This window comes from Arvicola amphibius, chromosome 1 (genome assembly GCF_903992535.2).
Source record: "Arvicola amphibius chromosome 1, mArvAmp1.2, whole genome shotgun sequence".
Taxonomy (NCBI): domain Eukaryota; kingdom Metazoa; phylum Chordata; class Mammalia; order Rodentia; family Cricetidae; genus Arvicola; species Arvicola amphibius.
The window spans coordinates 141,534,513-141,552,955 of record NC_052047.1 but is presented as its reverse complement, the minus strand read 5'-3'; the positions used below and the strand labels follow the sequence as shown (position 1 = coordinate 141,552,955).

Below are 18,443 nucleotides of genomic sequence, written 5' to 3'. Positions count from 1 at the left end.
CTAAAAGGCTAGCACAAGGGCCAAACTGCACACGCCAATGAAAGCACATTCAAAACTCTCCCCACCACTGTACACAACAAGGAATTCAAAGGAACTTATCAGAAGATGCTAATTTTAGTGACATGCTGTTGGACATTTTTGGATAACATAAAAAAAGAACTATTTCTTTTACGAGGGAATGAAGCCATGTAGTAATTTGTAAGGCACATGTAAACACTATGCTGAGAAAGCAGAAAGTCCCAAGGGCACAAGAATAGGATATTGCCACTCTCTGTGGGAAGACAGGGAGAGAGCCAGCCAGCGCCAGGGGTTCTGAGACAGCTAAGCAATTTAGCTACAATGTCATGAGACAAAGCAGGCTCACAATCTTCTCTCTAAAACATCCCAGGAATCACTGCCCTAGGGAACAAACTTACATCTTCTCAGTGGTCAAATGAGAATGCTTTCTCAACTCACTATGTAGGCAATGGTAAGCTGGAAAGGGTTGGACACAGCACTGACCCCTTTCCCTGTGACCAATTCCCCCAGTCCACTAATACACACCAGCATCCTGGGGATGAAAACACCAGTAATTCATTGCAATGCATCAATTCCAGACTCACAGCACATCAGGTCAACTAGGGCCACAGGCAAAGACAGCACAAGAAAGTCATTAAGAAGAGATGAGCCTGAAGCAATTACTAACTTCAGTTTTACTGTCACTTACTTCATTATGGGTTCAGATAATTTGATTCTTAATAACAGCAATAATGAACGTCTAGTCTAAAAGCTCCTGAGCACTTCTGTAGGCTCCAGTGTGCAAGTCAGCCAGCTGTATCTGCCCATTTAGCAATGGGTAGGGTCAGCAGAGGAAAAGCAAACTCTGTCCAGGAACTACACAGAACTATGATTCTTGCTTTTCCACTTGTTTCATAGGCCCAGGCATCAGTTGAGGGTCTGTAGTGTAATTGCCCTCCTTAGAAAATTGTTGTAGGAACTGATGAAAATATAGGTACCAAGTTGAAGGCTGGTGGTCCTGATGAAAAAGTACAACTACATTTGGCACCCAACCTGGGGCTCAAACGTTCACATAGGGCCTGAGAAAGCCATCTCTCCGGTAGGCTCAGTGTACAGAGGTATGGCTCTTTGAAGAGGCCCTGCTTTGCAGCTGAGCACTTGAGCAGTTGACACTGAATACAAACTCCTGCTTCAGGCAGACATAACAAATTCCCAGTGCTGGGGAGAGTAAATGCAGCTCCAGGGCCAGTACCCACTGGCATGATACATGAGGCTAGTCTCATGAGGGGGGTAGAGGCAGTTGCCAGTACCACTCCACGGCAGTAGCCTAGCAGTTTAAGATTTATCTCCCATGGTCAGAAAATGCTGCAAGGGTATGGCTTTAGATTTGCAAAAAGCCAGATGCAGACACACACACACACATACACACACACACACACACACACACACACACCTCTAAAAAGGTATGATATACTTTAAAAAGTGCTTAGGTACTGAAAAAAAAAGAAAATAGGTATAGACAGTTATAAAACATAATTTAAAAATAATAGTCTTTAAAGAGAAAGTAAAGTAATATAAAAATTAAGCCATGTAAGGATGAAAAATATTGTAACACAGGGAGTTTGGACCTTTTATGGCTGCTTTGTTAATTCTGAATTGTTTAAATGCTAATGAAAAGAGAATGGCAGCTGCTGAGAGACACTGGATTATGAAAGGGGCTGATAAATTAAACCAGTCTATATACGTTAGAGATTCCAAGATATTCTTGGACTCAGAATGGAAGTCAGGAAATGTGTTGCCTTGGGGAAGAGGTTGTGCTTTTGTTTTCACGGGAAACAAAAAGCTATGGATTCTGTCAAAATTAATAAAGATCATGTTTGATCAGGGGAGACCTCCTGGGGATCTTGGCTATAGACATGAGGAAAAAGTCAAGAAAGTCTACAGGACAGGTGACATATATGCTGATCCCTCAATATGGGAGCACTCTAAGACTGGATGAGATATGATAACTCTTGTTGGTTACAGTCTTCATGACGTAAGATATTACAGTTTGGATCTATAATCCAAACGGATTTATAAAGTTGACAGATGCCTTTTACCTATTCAAACATAGAACAAAAAAAATCATCTTTAGCTTGTGACTTGTGCACACCACACATCCCATACTCATGTGTGTGTGTGTATATATATGTATGTATGTATATATATATATATATATATATATATATATATATATATATATCTCAAAAGTTTGTGCATTTTCAGAAAAAAAGGACCAGATACCAAAAAAGACAAGTAGCCCCAGGTGATCCAGCCTCTCAGAATGTCTCTATTGCAGTTTCCTCAAAATTCTGCATCTAGAACAACTTCAAAGTTGCTAGCTGAGATGGTCCAGCCTCACAGACTACTCCAGTCAAGACTTCAGATAAGATACTGAGCTATACTTTACCATCACACAGAGACTAAACAAAAAAATAATACAGTTAGCTTTCCCAGGACTTGACCATTATCCCAATTTTCTCAGGGTCTCACAAAGATACTATCACCCCCAGACAACAGGAAGCAGTCTAGAGAACATAACATCCACATTCCCAAGAGGTGGGGTTTAATGAATTTATCATTGTTTATGGGGTGTTTGTCATTGTATATGGGGTTTGGCTACAAATTGTTATTGGTCATAGTATGGAAGGAAACTAAGCAAAGAAGATTAGATTCAGGGCTCTTGTTCTGAAAAGAAAAGGAATAAAGGAATGATAAGATAAAAGGGTAGATTATTGAATCTACTTTTAAACTAATAAAGCAACTACTAGTCTTAAATATTTTATATTTTATATTGGTATAAGTTTAAGGTTATTTTTATTTTTGTTATACTGTATATATGTTTCTACTCTTGTTTAAGGTATAGTGCCAATGCAGCTCATTTAACAATTTAATGTAAATTTCTAGTCCTTAAGAGTTATTTAACTCCTTGAAACTATTATTTAGGATAAGTGAGAAATATAAGTTAGCAGTTAGTCATCTAACAATCAAATTTGTGACCAGGTTAGGTATGTTTTCAAGGTCAAACAGATATATTTTAGATAAGCAGACAGTCTTAAAATACTTCAAAGACCTACAAAATATGGCATGTAAGGTATTTTAATAACATAGGTTTTTCATGATAGTGAGACATGTCTGCTCCTGGCAGCACCAATTTTCTTCAAAAAAAAAAAAAAAAAAAACGAAAGGCATTAAAGTACCTCTATATAGAGTTTGCTTTCATTGTAACAAATTAACCACTGGTTAAGAAACTGCCCTTGCCTTAAATACTGCAGTATGCTGTCTAAATTGTACAAGCAGAACAAAAAAAGAAGTGACTACCAAACTTTGCTAAGACAAGGCAGAGAAGTCCTTCAAAATTCCAGATTCACAGAAAAGTCTGTCAGATATTCTAGGCCTGTAGATCAAAGATGGATGCCCCAACACTGCAGAAGAATCTTGGGAGAATGTCTAGGCAGTCAGCTGTTTCTGTCGTGTCTACAGTTTTGGAAGTTGCTTGTTCTGACTTCCTATTTACTCAGGTCTTTATCCTTCTCAGGTTTTTGAAAGAGTTGAAGACTAAATAGTTATAGTTACACTTTTCCTTGTTACCAAATTCAAAAAAGAAACTCATAAGAGAGGTGTAAAGTTTAAAAAGTTGAGAGACATAAAAGCTTAAGATGTTTATCTAAGATGTTTTAAGGTTTAAAAAGATATTTTTAGGATGGTAATACAAGTTATGATGAAAAGTAGTTTAGGTATAAAACTTTTAACTCACTAAGATATGATAGATAATAGAGTACTTTCTCCGTATTTACCAAATTCACAAATGGACATTGTGAATTTAATTCTTACCTTATAATTGTCCTTGTTGTATAAAGTTTTACTGTATTAGAATTAAAAACTTTCCTTCTTATTTAGACAATACCTGATAATTGTTCTTATTATATATAATTTTACTCTGTTAGAGTTAAACCTTTTCTATTTAGACAAAAAGGAGGAAATGTTGTGGGATATGTGTACACTGTGTGAAGATGTATTGCTGTGATTGATGTAATAAAGAGCTGAATGGTCAATAGCTAGGCAGGAGGTAAAGGCAGGACTTTGGGCAGAGAAAAAGAATGTGGAGAGGAAGAAAGATGGAGTCATCAGCCAGATGCCAATAAGACTCTGAAGAAGTTAGATATTTGGTACAGAGCTGAGCCACATGACAGAATGTAGATTAATAGAAGGAGGTTAAATTAGTTAGAATAGCTAGTTGGGGACAAGCCTAAGCTAACAACCAAACTTTCATAATTGATAAGTCTGTGTGTCATTATTTGCAGGCTGGCAGTCCCAACAAAAAATGTACAACTACACCAAGTACTCAGAGCACAGGAAGATAAGTGGTATTGCTTTCACCTCAGCATTCATGCCAAAAACTGCATCAAGGGCTAGAGAGATGCCAACATGATGGGCACAGAGCTGCCTCACTCAGGACTAGGGAGGGTGGACACCTCATATAAAGTCTTCACAAGCTACAAGACAATCAACTGGATCCTGGGATGCCCTTAACTGGCCAATGGAAGGAACTCTGTGCCCTTGAAGAACCTGGGCAAGCAATGTAGCTGGCTTGAGAGCAGTAAGATCAGTTTTCTTGGCGAAGCCAGTAGACCTCATAGGCTATCTCATGGCAGGATGTCTGCAGGATAGAGTGTAAAGTCAGCTGGTTACAACACTCAGGAGAACAGGCCCTGCACCTCATTAGGGCAACACAATCGAGCCAACTCTGTTTGTGAAGGGATAGGTTAGCCAACCCCAATAGCTGTTAGCATGAGAGAGATGCTCCCATTTCTCATCTGTCTTGAGGTAGCATGGGCAGGAGAAAGTAGCCCCCCCCCATGCCTCTCAACACCTGGGGCAGGTAGGAGAGCTGGTCATATGGTCATAAGAGTGGAAGAGTTGTTTCTGACTCCCAGCTGCAACACTTGGGAGAACAGGTCCTGAAGCTCAACAGAGTGGCCCAAAAGAGTCAACCCTGTTAGTGCAATGTGAGTGAACCAGGCCTAAAGATGTGATTGTGAGAGAGTGGCCCCATTTCCCATCTGCCTTGTGGCAGCATGGGCAGGGCTAAGAAGCCCTCCCTCCTGCCCACTAATGCCTGGGGTACATGGGAGATCAGGCTCTGCCCCCAACAGGTAGTACAACAGATTCAACCCTGTTAGTGGTGGTGTGAGTGAGCCACCCCTGAAACTGTGAGCATGAGACAGCTGTCCCCATTTCCCATCTGACAGACCAACCCTACAGCTGCCTAGGCCCAGACCCAGGGTTATGACTTGGCCTGCCCCAACTTCCACCCCATCTATGATCTGCTGGAGCATAGGTGACCCACAGACCTGAAGCTGCAGGATATTCACAACTCAGGGCGCCAGCAGATGTTCAAGAAGAGTCCTAGTGGGTGCCCAGTACTGAACGTGTAGAAGAGACCACAGTCCTCAAACCAGACCAATGATTCTTTGTAAAGAACACTTGCAAGTAGAGATGTATTGACCAAAGAGTTACAGTGTGACTTGATCACATAACAGTTTCCATTGTAAGATTTTTAATTCCTCCCCCTTCCTTTTAAAAAAAAAATTTCTCACTTTATTTTCTTCATTTTTTTCTCTTGAATTTTGTTTTATTCTGGGGGAGGGTGCAAGTGTGGAGGGCAGACGCAAAGGGATGGGAAATCAATAGCATCAAGATACATGATGTGAAAACACATAGAATAAATTTTATTAATTAAAAAATGCAAAGTCAGCTGGTATAGAATGTCACATCATGACACCACTGGCAGGAAGCACACTGCAAAACAAACTCCAATCCTCCATAGGGTGTGGCTGTATACTGTATGGAGCTCCATTCAACACTGCCCTTGCCTAACAATGGAACTAACAGGTCTTCTCCAGGAAACAAGAAACTGCTTCTGACTTAAAGATAACACAGTTGGTACAGGGGTTCTAGTGCCATTTCCTTGAACAATATTCTTCAAGGAAAGCTCAAAAATATATTAAATAATATTTGATATTAAATATATTAAAAATATTTTGAAAAGAGTGGACTAGACATTTTGGCTAGAAAAAGCACAGGGAATTAAATACACTGAAGCAGGTTGGTGCACAGCCTTCCAACAATAAGTCCCTTCTCTGTGACACTGTGCAGATGCCCAAACACAGGGCTGTACTTAGTTCCCAGGAAGCTTGCAGTGTGAGCCTGTGGTCACCAACCCTGTACACTGCCAAGAGCAGAGTTAAAAATAGCAACAACCAGGCCTTGTTAGGTAGGTTTCCTCCAAAGAGGAGTGTTGGTGACCTAAAAAGGAATTACATCCTACAGGCCATATCACAGGAGGCTCACCACCAGAATAAGCAGAGGGACAAAGAGCTCACCGGCCCTGCTACAATGCCAGGCTCTAAACACGCACAGCCCTTAGGCTCAGGTGTGGGCTCTCCTACATCCCTGTGGGCTAAGTAACAGGTACCCTGCACTTGGGTCTATGGCTTTCTAGTTTGGGATCCACTAGGTGCAGCTCCTACTTGGCTCCTCTCTCAAGTCCATGCCTAGCACAGGGGGTCATCTGGGATGGAGGTATCTCACTGCTCTGCATAGGACACTGAATTTCCCTGACCTCATGGACAGGCAACATGGATGGCCTTAGAACACAGCCTAAGGCTACTTGATAAGGCCAGGGGCTCTTGCTGTGTTCTTTCCTTATGTGCGGTTCGCCTGGGGACCTGAGAGATGCCTGTAGCCTGTGAAGAGTGGCAGATGAGTCAGCTGGGGATCTAGGGACTGTCCTTGGACCCTCTGCGTAAGGAATTCTAAGCTATAGAGACTGATCCATTTCATATAAAAAGTATGTGCCTCCAACCAAGATAAGGGCAAAATCAAACTGAAAACCAAACAGCACAGCAAGGCTTCCATGTATTTTCCTGGATTCTAGCAGGAAGTCATGGCCTTGTAAGATCAGCCAGAGAAGCAGTGTGACTACTGAACACCTCTCTCGGGAAGCTGCTTACCACACAGAATCTCATAAAATCCTTCTGGCAACTTCTAGCTCACTGGTGTTATAGACACACAGTAGAGAGGGGGCTCCCATATGTGAAGTCCAGAGCCCCTAAGGTCCCCAAGGTCCCTGTCAGCTCCTTGAGCCCTAACTACAGCCTGATCTCCATATCAGTAGTCTCAGCTTCTCCCACCTTGACTCCATCAACACTTTTTAGACCTGGGTCCTCAGAACCAAACTGTACTCTTCCAGGCTCATCTGAGTCACTAGGACAGCTGACACGGGAGAGTTTTCTAAGGGCTGCACAGAGAGTTCTTGGCTAGGTTGTCAGAAACTCATAAGACACTCTGCCCTGGGTCTTGTCTTGGGCTTTCTGTTGCTGCGATGAAACACCAAAAAGCAAGTTGGAAGGAAAGGGCTTATCTGGCTTACACTTCTACAGCACTGACACATCACCAAAGGAAGTCAGGACAGGAACGCAAGGGGGGCAGGAACCTGGAGGCAGGAGCTGATGCAGAGGCCATGGAGAGGAGCTGCTTACTAGCTTGCTCTCCATAGCTTGCTCAGTCTGCTTTGTTATAGAATCCAGGACCACCCAGGACCAACAGTCCAGAGAAGGCACCACCCACAAAGGGCTGGGTCCTCCCCCATCAATCACTAATTAAGAAATTCCTTACAACGAGATTTTATTTTCTCAATTGAGATTCCTATCTGTCAGATGACTTCTAGCCTGTGTCAAGTTGACATAAAGCCATCCAACACAGTCTTCATGGCTCAGTCAACTTTCTTTTTCTTTGTGTCCCACTCTATCCATTTTCCTCTGGCACAACAACCTATGCTGCAGAGAAAGGCTAACAGTGCTATGAGTCTCCCATCTCCTTCTGCTCCACCCAACTATAGGAAGTCACAAGGATCCTCTTCGGCACCTACTTCCCACATCCCGACTCAACTCTGAGAACTTCCACCAGCCCTCCATAGTACCACCAAGCCTCAGTCCTGCACCTCCTCGCTCCAAGTCTTGCTTGCCTCTTCTTTCAATTCTTGCTGCTGGCAAGCATGGCTTTGGGACAGCAGTGACAGGGCTCTTTTCCTGACAACAGATCAGTTTTGTAGCTACATGAACATCTCATAGCCTCTTTAAACCTCAAGTTTCTTATCTATAAAATTGGGTATGAAGAGTGACTCAATCACCAAACTTCTGAGAAAGCTGGAAGGAAGGGCTGAGCACAGCATCAAAACCCAGGGACACCAGGCTTGACAGAGCACAGGAGCACCCAGAGCAGTGCAGCGCAGAGGGACCTAGCACTCTACAGCCCTTGGATACCCAGAGCACTGCAGACAAGGGGCATCCAGCATGTTGCAGCCTATGACACCATTACTGACTTAGGAAATGGGAAACAAAAGGAAGGACAGAGACATAAGAGACTATGAGACCTGCCACCACACCAATCTTTCCAATGTATATGAAGGAACACAGTTGGTGTCCAATAATTTCTCCCAGACAAGTATCTTCACATGTTCATAGTTATATGACTGAGTAATCAACCACCTCAATGGCAGACTGTGTTAGCCTGGGGTTGAGCTGCTGGACCTCTGATCCAGATCACTTGGGTGACCCCACACATCTGGAATTCTGCTAAAGAGTGTGCCCTAAGAGAGGACATGAGCAAACGAAATGTCCTTGATGTAAACCCACATACTCCTTCCAAAAAATACTGTGCTGGCCAATTTTATGTCAACCCAACACAAGCGAAAGCCATTTGAGAGGATGGAAACACCATTAGAATGGGTTCTAGGGAAGCCGGTGGGACATTTTTTAAATTCGTGATGGATGGGAAAGTGCCCAGCCCATTATGGGTGGTGCCATTTCTGAGCTGGTAGTCCTAGATTCTATAAGAAAGCAGGCCAAACAAGCTATGAGGAGCAAGGCAGTAGGCAGCACTCCTCCATGGCCTCTGCATCAGCTTCTTCCCCCTAGGGTCCTGCCCTGTTTGAGTTCTTGCCCTGATTTCCTTCAGGGATGGACTACAGTGTAGAAGTGTAAGCCAAAGAAACTCTTTCCTCCCCAACTTGCTTTGGTCATGGTTTTTCATCACAGCAATAGAAACCATAATAGGACAAATACTGACCACACCCAGCCCTGATATGCCTCATGCTGCTATGGCAACAGGCTCATCAATACAACTCTCAAGTAAAAAAGTAGAAAAAGGAAGCTAAGGGCACATGGAGACACTCGGCAGCCAGCCACCTTTCCTGGTGACTGGCTGTCCTACACAGAGGTACCTTAAGCCTAAAACATACTCGATTCCCGAAATACATAAAGTTTTATTCTAACTATGCTGATCACATGCCAAAGCAATAACAGCTTAGAATTACCGAGTTAAATCCAACATAATATTAAATAAATTCATGCACTCAAAAGGCACAGTCAGGCAGATCTCTGTGAGTTCAAGACAGCCTGGCCTGGTCTATATAGCGAGTTCCAGGTCAACTGTGTAGTAAGGCCCTGCCTCAAAAACAAGAGCAACAGAAACAATCCATTGCATTTTTTCTTTCCATTTTGTTAACTGTGGTCCTGGAAAATTTGAAAGTGCGTTAAATTCCCACATGGTATTTCTAGTGGGGCAGAAGACAGGCCCTGGTCTCCTTGCCAGCAGAGGGCTTAATTGTCTTTCTCCAGAACTGCAAATCCTGAGTGAGCTGATGTCCTTCCAACATGTGCTTGGCCTGTCTTTCAATAACACTGACTCTTTCCAAGACCAGAGGGACCTTGCTAGCTCTGCTAAGTCACACCCAGACCCTTTCTTCTGAGAGCTCTTCAACTACCAGAAGCCCAGGGCGGCCTGTTCCATACAGCGCACACCTACGTTCATCCCACATCACCCAGAGTCCCCGGAACAAATGAGTGACTGAGAAGGGCAGGTGACAGGTGGTGCAGAAAGCACCTTGTCTGTGTCCTCTATGTCCTCACAGAACCGAGCCAGGAAGATTCACAGGTACTTTCTTTGCAATATCTTCACTAATCCTTACTCTAATGGCGTGGGTACCATTACCTTAGGACAGGAGGTGCAGAGAGGTTGCAAAGCTTGCTTCGAGTCACATAGCAAGGATAGCTATGGTGAGAACGGAACATTTCCTGTCCGACTCCTGGGCCTGCATTGGGCTTTGCAGCCATGCCCTGAAGCCTCTTCCTGGTAGGCATGAAAGGGCCTGTGACCTACACTGTGCCAGGAGATCACTTAGGACAGAAACACAACCTTGGCATGCAGGATCACTTCCTTCACAGAAGACATGGTTGGCAGATCTGCTTTCAGGATTTTCTGCTAGAGATAAATTTCTAGAAAAGTATTTATCCACACTCGGGATTACTTCACAAAAGGTGTGTGTGATCACTGCTCAGAGTGAAGCAAGATGGCGGCACCTGTGCTCCTGCTACTCAGGAAGCTGAGGTGGGAAAACCACTTGAGTTCACAAGTTCAAGATCAACCTATGCAACAAAGCAAGACCCCATCCTCAAATAAAAAAGGGCTGTCAATCAGAGCCATGTGCCCTACTTGTCAACAATGGCAACTGAAATAAATCTCTAGCAGTAATGTCTTCAAATTAGACAGACCCATCCATCACCTTCAACTCCTCTCCATGCTTAGAAGGGTCATGTTGCCCAAGAGGGCCATGCTAGCAGGGTACTTCCCATGCTGCCAGCTCCCTTCAACAAGTTTTCCATCCCAACCCACAGTTGTAGCAGATCTGACCCCAGCATTTCCACTGTACTAGGCCTGCCCCCACAGGAAGGGCCAAGCTCTCCATGGTCCCTGAGGCCTCTTCTGCAAGCTTCTGCCCCATCTCCCTATATTCCAAGCTATTCCTTGTCCCAGCCACAAACCGTTTTCAGCACTGTTCATGCTGGAAGTAATTCCAGCCTCAGTAATTTATTCTTTCATTCATCCATTCATCCCTTCCACAGTTATGCAAAGAGAAGGACCAGGATCTTTCCAACAGAGAGGGATAGAGCGAACATAGGCATAAAAAGCCTACTTCTATAAGAGACAAATTGCTTAGCGAGTCAGCCAACAGAGGACAGCAGCATCCTTTGGAGGCATGACACACAATACCTCAATTATGCTGACCCCAGTTTCCCTCCCAAAGCACCCAAGGTTGACTTTCTCAGGACAGGCACAAAGCCAACATTAGCTCCCAGCTTCAGCTCCCCCAAAAGCCTTCTGGCAGCATAGGCAGTACCCTCACCACTCTGCCTTAGCATAGTCAGTTGGACAAAATGCTGCAGAAGGGGCAACTTAAACACACTCACACTTCTGAGGACAGAAGCACAAGGTCAAGATGCCAGTTCATTTGGGGTTGGTGAGGTAGTCCTGCCTCAGCTCAAAACACTACCTTTGTGCCATGCCTTCATGTGTGAGAAACAGATGATCCCTGCTGTCTCCTGTTGACAAGGGCATTAATCCCATTTCAGGCCCATTCTCAAAACCTCATTTAACCCTCATCATCCCCTAGGTCCCATCATTAGTACCCTAACAATGTAGAGTTTGATTTCAAGTGACAGAATCACAGTGAAGACTGAATGCTTGAATCCTCCAGCAACTGTGACCATATAAAGGATCTAAACACAGACCAACAAAAGCTCCCTCAGAACAGGAGCTGCTCGGGAGCCTGGCAGACTCGGATACTTCTTTTTGGCTGTGCCTGCCTATATGCTGCTCTCTTGGGTGGGTACTGCCACAATGAGCCTCCCAGAGTCGGGGAGCAAGAGTGACCAGCCATACCACCACCTGTGGCTTTTCCTAAGGATAGGGCACCCTTACCTGGCTACATTGTTATGGCTTTTGGCACACAGTACTGAAGTGGACTGAGAGGAGTGAGCCCATGTGTTCAAAAAGTCACACTGGCAGTAGAAAAAGACACAGGCAGCTCCTGGACTACCCTCAAGACTGGTACCACCGATTCCAGGACCCCTGTTTTAAGCCAGCAACCAAATCCGCCTCATATCTATTGAGCCATGGCTCATGGCTCTTGCCAAGGCACTTCCGGAACCTCAAAGAGACAATCTGAGAGCAAAGGAGCCTGACCTTATCAGAAACAGAAATATGCAGCTGATATCACTCTAAACATCTATTTGGGAATCGTCATCATCATGATTTTCTAGGTGGTCAGCAATGCCTTCTGCCAGCAGAGGGTTTTGTTTCTTCTGTTTCATTTCTTGCTGCACGGCAGCAACATGGTCCTTCAACACCACAATAAAAAGAGAGACAACACTACCCTACTCCAGTCTTCAGATAAGAAGTCATTATGCAAGCTGGGCAGTGGTGGCACACACCTTTAATTCCAGCACTTAGGAAACAGAGGCTCAAGTCTGTGAGTTCAAGGCCAGCCTGGTCTACAGAGTGAGTTCTGGGACAGCCAGGGCTGCACAGAGAAACTGGTCTCAAAAAAAGTGTTTATACTTGTCACCATTAGATACAAGTGAACTGAGGGGAGTGAACATGCTTCTCACAGTTCTGAGGAGGTTGTTTTCTATATTATTCTATTTATTTGTTCATTTACTTTGAGAGAAGGTTTCACTCTGTAGCCTTTGGCTGGCCCGAACTAGCTATGTAGATTGGGCTAGCCTCAAACTCATTGAGATCCACCGGCCTCTGCCTCCTGATTAAAGGTGTTCACCACCACACCTGGCTGTTTTCTCAGTAGCTTTAGATTTTTAATCAAACACATTACATGATTTTTTTCAAAGGAATTTCTACATTTCTGAAAAAATACGAGTTTTTTTTTCTTCAAACATAGTAAATTATAGTCATTGATACTTGAATGTTAAGCTGGCCTTGAATTCCTAAGTCATTATATATTAACAACATCTGTGTTTCTACCTGCATGGATTCAATCATCCACAAACTGAAAATACCTGGAGGAACTGCCTCTGTACTGAACATATACAGACTTTGTCTTGTTGCTATTCTCTAAACAATATAAATAATAACTATTTATACAGTATCTGCATTGTGTTAGATATTAAACCATGTGGGAAGATGTACACAAATTCTATGAAATATTGAGCCATTTTATAGAGGGATCCATATCCATGGGATGCATCAGAACCCATCCCCCATAGAAACCAAGGAAAAATTATCTTTGTGATGTATGTGTATTTTCATGTTTATAGCTTTGATTTGTTCAATCTTTTAAAAATAGAATACCTTCTACTTAATATATGACAATTTCATACATGTAAGCAATGCACCTTGATCATATGCTCCCCCAATTCTCCCTTCCACTCCCTCCAGGCATCCCCAAAACATCCCTCTCCCTGTTTTATGCCCTCTCCTTTTTTAGGTTAATAATCTGCTTAGTCTAATTAGTTGGACTGTTGGAGTGCTGAGTGATCGTGTGCAGTTAATCACAGCTGCAGGGAGTTCATGGGTGCGATGGCCGTGTCATGTCCTTAAGACAGGGTTGCACGTTCCTCCCCATTTTCCAGCTCTTAGTTCTTCCTGCCCCTCTTCTGTGATGTCCCTGATCATGGGGGGTGAGAACTGCTATGAAGTCTCACTTAGGGCTGAGCATTCACTAGACACCAGTCCTAGCCCCCTGATTAGCTGCTGACCCTGCAAAGAGAAGCTTCTCTGGCGAATGTGGAGCACGGCAGTTTAGAAGACGTCCTGGCAACACGTCATTCTGATTACTGAACCTTTAAGGATCGCTGTACTTGTTCCCAGGGTGGATACTGATATGTGTTTTTCTTGTCATGTAATGTCTGTCTACTTTGGGTGCCAGGATAATTAGTGTTCATGTCACAGGCTGAGTTAGGAAGCAAACTGTGACTCAGTTTTCTTGGAAAGTTCCTGTAGAACTGCTATTGCTTCTTGCTGAAATGTTGGACAGAACTCACCAGTGAAGCCATCTGGACCTGGAGGGTTTGAGGGAAATATATGAGCAAAATTTTAATCTAATGAGTACAGGACCAAGATCATTTACTATAGGGCCACATTCATTTACTGTCTCTAAAGTAAACACTGACACTATGTTTTTCCAAGAATTTGCTCACTTCACATAAAATTTCAAATCTGTTGGCATAAAGGTTCAGTGCTGTTCCCTATAATATCTTTTACTTCCCATAGGATCTTGAGTGTAATATTTCATGCTGCATTCTGATTTTTTTTTTCATTTTGTCTTCCATCTTCAGAAACTAGATATAAAAGAACAGAATGAACCCAGAGTAAGGAAAAGAAAGAGCAAAAATTAGTGAAATGAGGAAGTAGGCAACAATGAGGAAAGCTAAGGCAGGATCTTCAGAGTTGACACAAATGGCAGCCCCAGACCACATTAATGGCTGCTTTTCCTCACTGCAGACCATGCTCTCCTGCATCTTCCCCTGCTGAGTAATTTGTGACTGGTTGTTAAACTCTCTTTAAGAGGCTGTTAGCTGCTGCCATGGAAATTCTCTCTACTACAGGCTAAGTGAGCAAAGTGCTTTTCTCATGCTCTCCCTCCCACAGGGACCACTGTCCAAGGATGTGTGCTGTCTAGTGCTTGAACATGACTGCATACACCTTGCCCAGTTCTGGTTTTCTTAAGGCAGGAGGATAAACTGACAACTGTTCTTTTGTGTTCGCTGGACACAGCTATGACCCATCACATCATTCTCTAAACTCCTGTGAGGAAAGGCCTGGGAAGACCTTTAAGATGGCTCTCAGCATCTGTTTAGCTCATCTTTTGCTATCTCACCTTTGGTATCTGTGACTGTTTTAGAAGTCTGTGTAGTTGAAGACACAGCAATGCACATGCCCCACAATCATAGAAAGGCCTGCTGTGAGGGATGCAGGAGGGGAGGGATGTAGGAGGGAGGGGATGCAGGAGGGGAGGGATGCAGGAGGGGAGGGATGCAGGAGGGGAGGGATGCAGGAGGGGAAGGATGCAGGAGGGGAGGGATGCAGGAGGGATGCTCGTGATGACTGCCCTGCTGTAGATACTGGTTCTTTCCACATAGATTAACCTAGTTCACTTCAGAACTGTTGAGGGGAGGAAATCTGTGTACTGGCTTCTTTTCTGAATCATTTTACATCTTTTTGGTTCTTCTTAATAAATACAAAATAGCTCTCATATCAATCTTAAAATCTTTAATACCTGGGTGGTGGCTTGAATGAGAATGCCCCCCACCATCCTTAGAGGTGCATATCTTTAATACTTAGGCCCAAGTGGGTGGAACTATTTGGGAAGAATTGTAGTCTTGTTGGAGGAAGTGTGTCACTGGGAGTGGGCTTTGAGGGTTCAAAAGACTTGCACCATTCTCAATGTGTGCACGCATGTGCACGTGTGGTGTGTCTGTATCCTTCCTGTGGATCAAGATGTGAACTCTCAGCTATTCCTATCTCAGTGCCTTTGTTCCACCATCAAAACCCTTTGAAATTGTAAGCGCCAAATTAAATGCTTTCTTTTATAAGTTGCCTTGGTTGTGGTATTTTATTAAAACAATAAAAAAGAAACTAAGTCAACCCTCTTGCTTTATATTTGTAAAAAAACATTATATCCTGTTTTGTTTAAAATTATCCTTATACTGCTACCAAATTCAAACAACCTAAGAGCTCTGTTAATAGAAAAATGATTTCAAAAACTCAAAATATATCCTATAAGGAAATACCTCTAAGCTACTGAGACAGTTCTGAATATTAATTTACAGAAAAGGATTTATCTGTGAACCACTTATGGAAGATATAATGTATTCCCCTGTAGCCCCACATAGACAGACACATACATATTAAGGTGCATGTGTGTATATCAAATTGAATGTAGAATGTAGGAGAGAAAGCATAGGAAATATTTTTTAACCTTTTTATCTTTGTTCAATCTCTTCAGAATATTTGACTAACAACCGCCCTCCCCTTGACTCTCTCTTTCTCTCTCTGTCTCTCTCTATCTCTGTCTCTCTCTCTCTATCACACACACACACACACACACACACACACACACTATGTGTCTGGCAAGCAACTGCTTGGGCACACCAACACACAAGGCAAGAGTCCCCTTATTCCTGAGAGCTCAACACTAAGGTTGAGCCTTAACAGTAAAACTGAAGCTAATTTTCTACCTACCTCACCTATAAGGGTGGAAGAAACAAAATCAGCACAAGGCCAGCAAGGGCTCCTCCTAATCCCTCAGGTTTCAATCTGTGACTACACTAAGAAAAAGGCTCCTCATCCCCCACCATGATGCATGGATGCTCAAGAGTGCAATGGGTGCCCTGTTTGTGCTGGTGCCTCTCAGATGAATGAAATTCATATGAATGACTGATGAATGAACAAATAAACTAATGAATGAGTGGGCTGAGGCAATGGCTCTGAAATTTACTATGGTATGTACATTTGGCACTATAATTGCAATGACAAGCTTAAATATGTAGAAGAGGCTTTATTTCTCATTCTCCCCAGTTTTTACAACACAAACCCTTTGTCCTCACCATACATTCGGAGCACAAGCTGCAAGCCCATTCATGCTCCCTCCTAAAAGGGTGAGGGCCCAGGGTTCCCAGAACATAAGGGCATGGCCAAACAGTCAGTGGTGAGTGAGGATAAGAATGCAACACCAGCAAGACCCCTCAGATCACAGTGAGAGCCTGCCTTTGAAGGCAGGTAGCCAGAGGAAATTCATCAAATAGACATGGTTCAAGCCAGACCTAGCTCTCGTCACACAGCTCCTGTACTGGCTTTCTCTGGTGAGTACCCCAGAACCAAGCTCATATGCACCACCTCTGTACTCAGGCCTAGCCCCAGATTCACAGTTCTGGCTTCATATGATGGCATCCTGGAACAGCACCGACCAGTGTTATCCTCAGATACCCATACCTAACTCCCACTTGTTCTTGTTGCTGCTAAGCAGGACTTCTGTTCTCCCAGAAAAGTCCTGGCCTCACCTTGCAGGAGTCTATCACTTCACCGCTTCATGCCTTCATCGCTCACCAAGAAACCAGGAACAGAGACTCAGAGGGCCAGGTGAGCCATCTGGGGCCCTAGTGAAGGCTGCATCTTCCACCCAACCAAATACCTGGGGAAGGTACAGACAGCTATTTTCCATAAGCCAATCCCTATTCCTAGATAGCAAGACCAAGACCCTTCTACAGGGGAGACAAACTCAGGCAGAATCTTTCTGTATCACATGTAACACCAGCTAGACAGTGTGCCATCAAATCTGGGACCAAAGTTTCAGGAGAGCCCTGTATCCATGCTGTTCCTTATGCCTCTCCCCCCACCCCAAACCATATCCCTCTATCAACCCATCTATGCTGACACCATGGCATGCTGGGAACTCTGTTCCCTTGTACCTCGGAGTAATCCTAGATATGGCCCTCCCTGCACCAATCACTCTTAGAACTGGTTATAACCAAGAGAGTGATGTCATCTGTACTGTGGCCATCCACCCATACCAAGGTCCATCAGCTCCCTGGTCTAACCTAAGAACATGTACCACATGATACAGAGACTATGAGAACAGGAGGAACACATGTCAACCACCTTGTGGGTATCCACGCAATCATATGCGCTCATAAAACAATCTCAAGGCAACACCACACCATCTTCACAGGACCCAGGCCTGGCACTCCAGAGCCAAGGTTCATGGATTTCAGACCCTAACCCCAACTGGTCCCTCACAACCTACAATCATCCTCTGACATGGCTCTCCTTTGCTTACTCACTGACGTCTTCTTCTGACAGAGGCCTCCACATTCTCTTACCACCTCAGAACCTTCCATGGAAGGTCTCTTGCCCTGTCTTTGCTACCTTCTATGCAAGACCCTCCCATGACAGGGTCCTGACCAGCCCCTCACTAAATCAGGCCCTCCTATGGCAAAGCCCATTCCCTTACTCCTTAGATCTTTAAATGGCAAGGCCCTGATCCTTACTGTCTTGGGCCCTCCCCTGACTATCAAGTCCTTATCTATCCCAACCCCAAATCAGGGCCTTTCCTTCCTTGACCTTAAAAACACACCAAACATCTGCCTTACATCACTAACCAGAACCAAGTGTAAAACCTGGACAATGGGAAGCTCACATATGCTAGATTCTGAGTGAATGACCCCACTTCCAAATGCCTCGCAGACATATGTGGTGGCCAGCAGGACAGGAGAGTTGCCAAAGGTTGTATGGGTTCAAAAGACTCAGTCCCAGAAGATGCACATCATCATACCCAGGATGACCAGCAAGAACTGTGATTCCCCAACCCTGTCCCCACCCAGCCTACAGCTCCAGCAAGCTGCAGAGTACACCATGGGCCCTGGGATATCTATAATCCCCTGCCTATTTGACTCCTTCATGGCTTGGGGCCCACCCTTGTTTGCCTCCACCCAACAAATAAGCAAAGCTGAGAGAATTAAACACCGCAGTCCTGGCCTAACCCTGTGAAA

At 44.0% G+C, this 18,443-nt stretch overlaps 1 protein-coding gene across 1 annotated transcript in view; it reads right to left on the bottom strand.

Annotated features, from left to right (window-relative positions):
• Window positions 1-18,443, bottom strand: part of Inpp5a (inositol polyphosphate-5-phosphatase A) — a 192,059-nt gene that overhangs the window by 117,887 nt on the left and 55,729 nt on the right. The window lies entirely within an intron of this gene.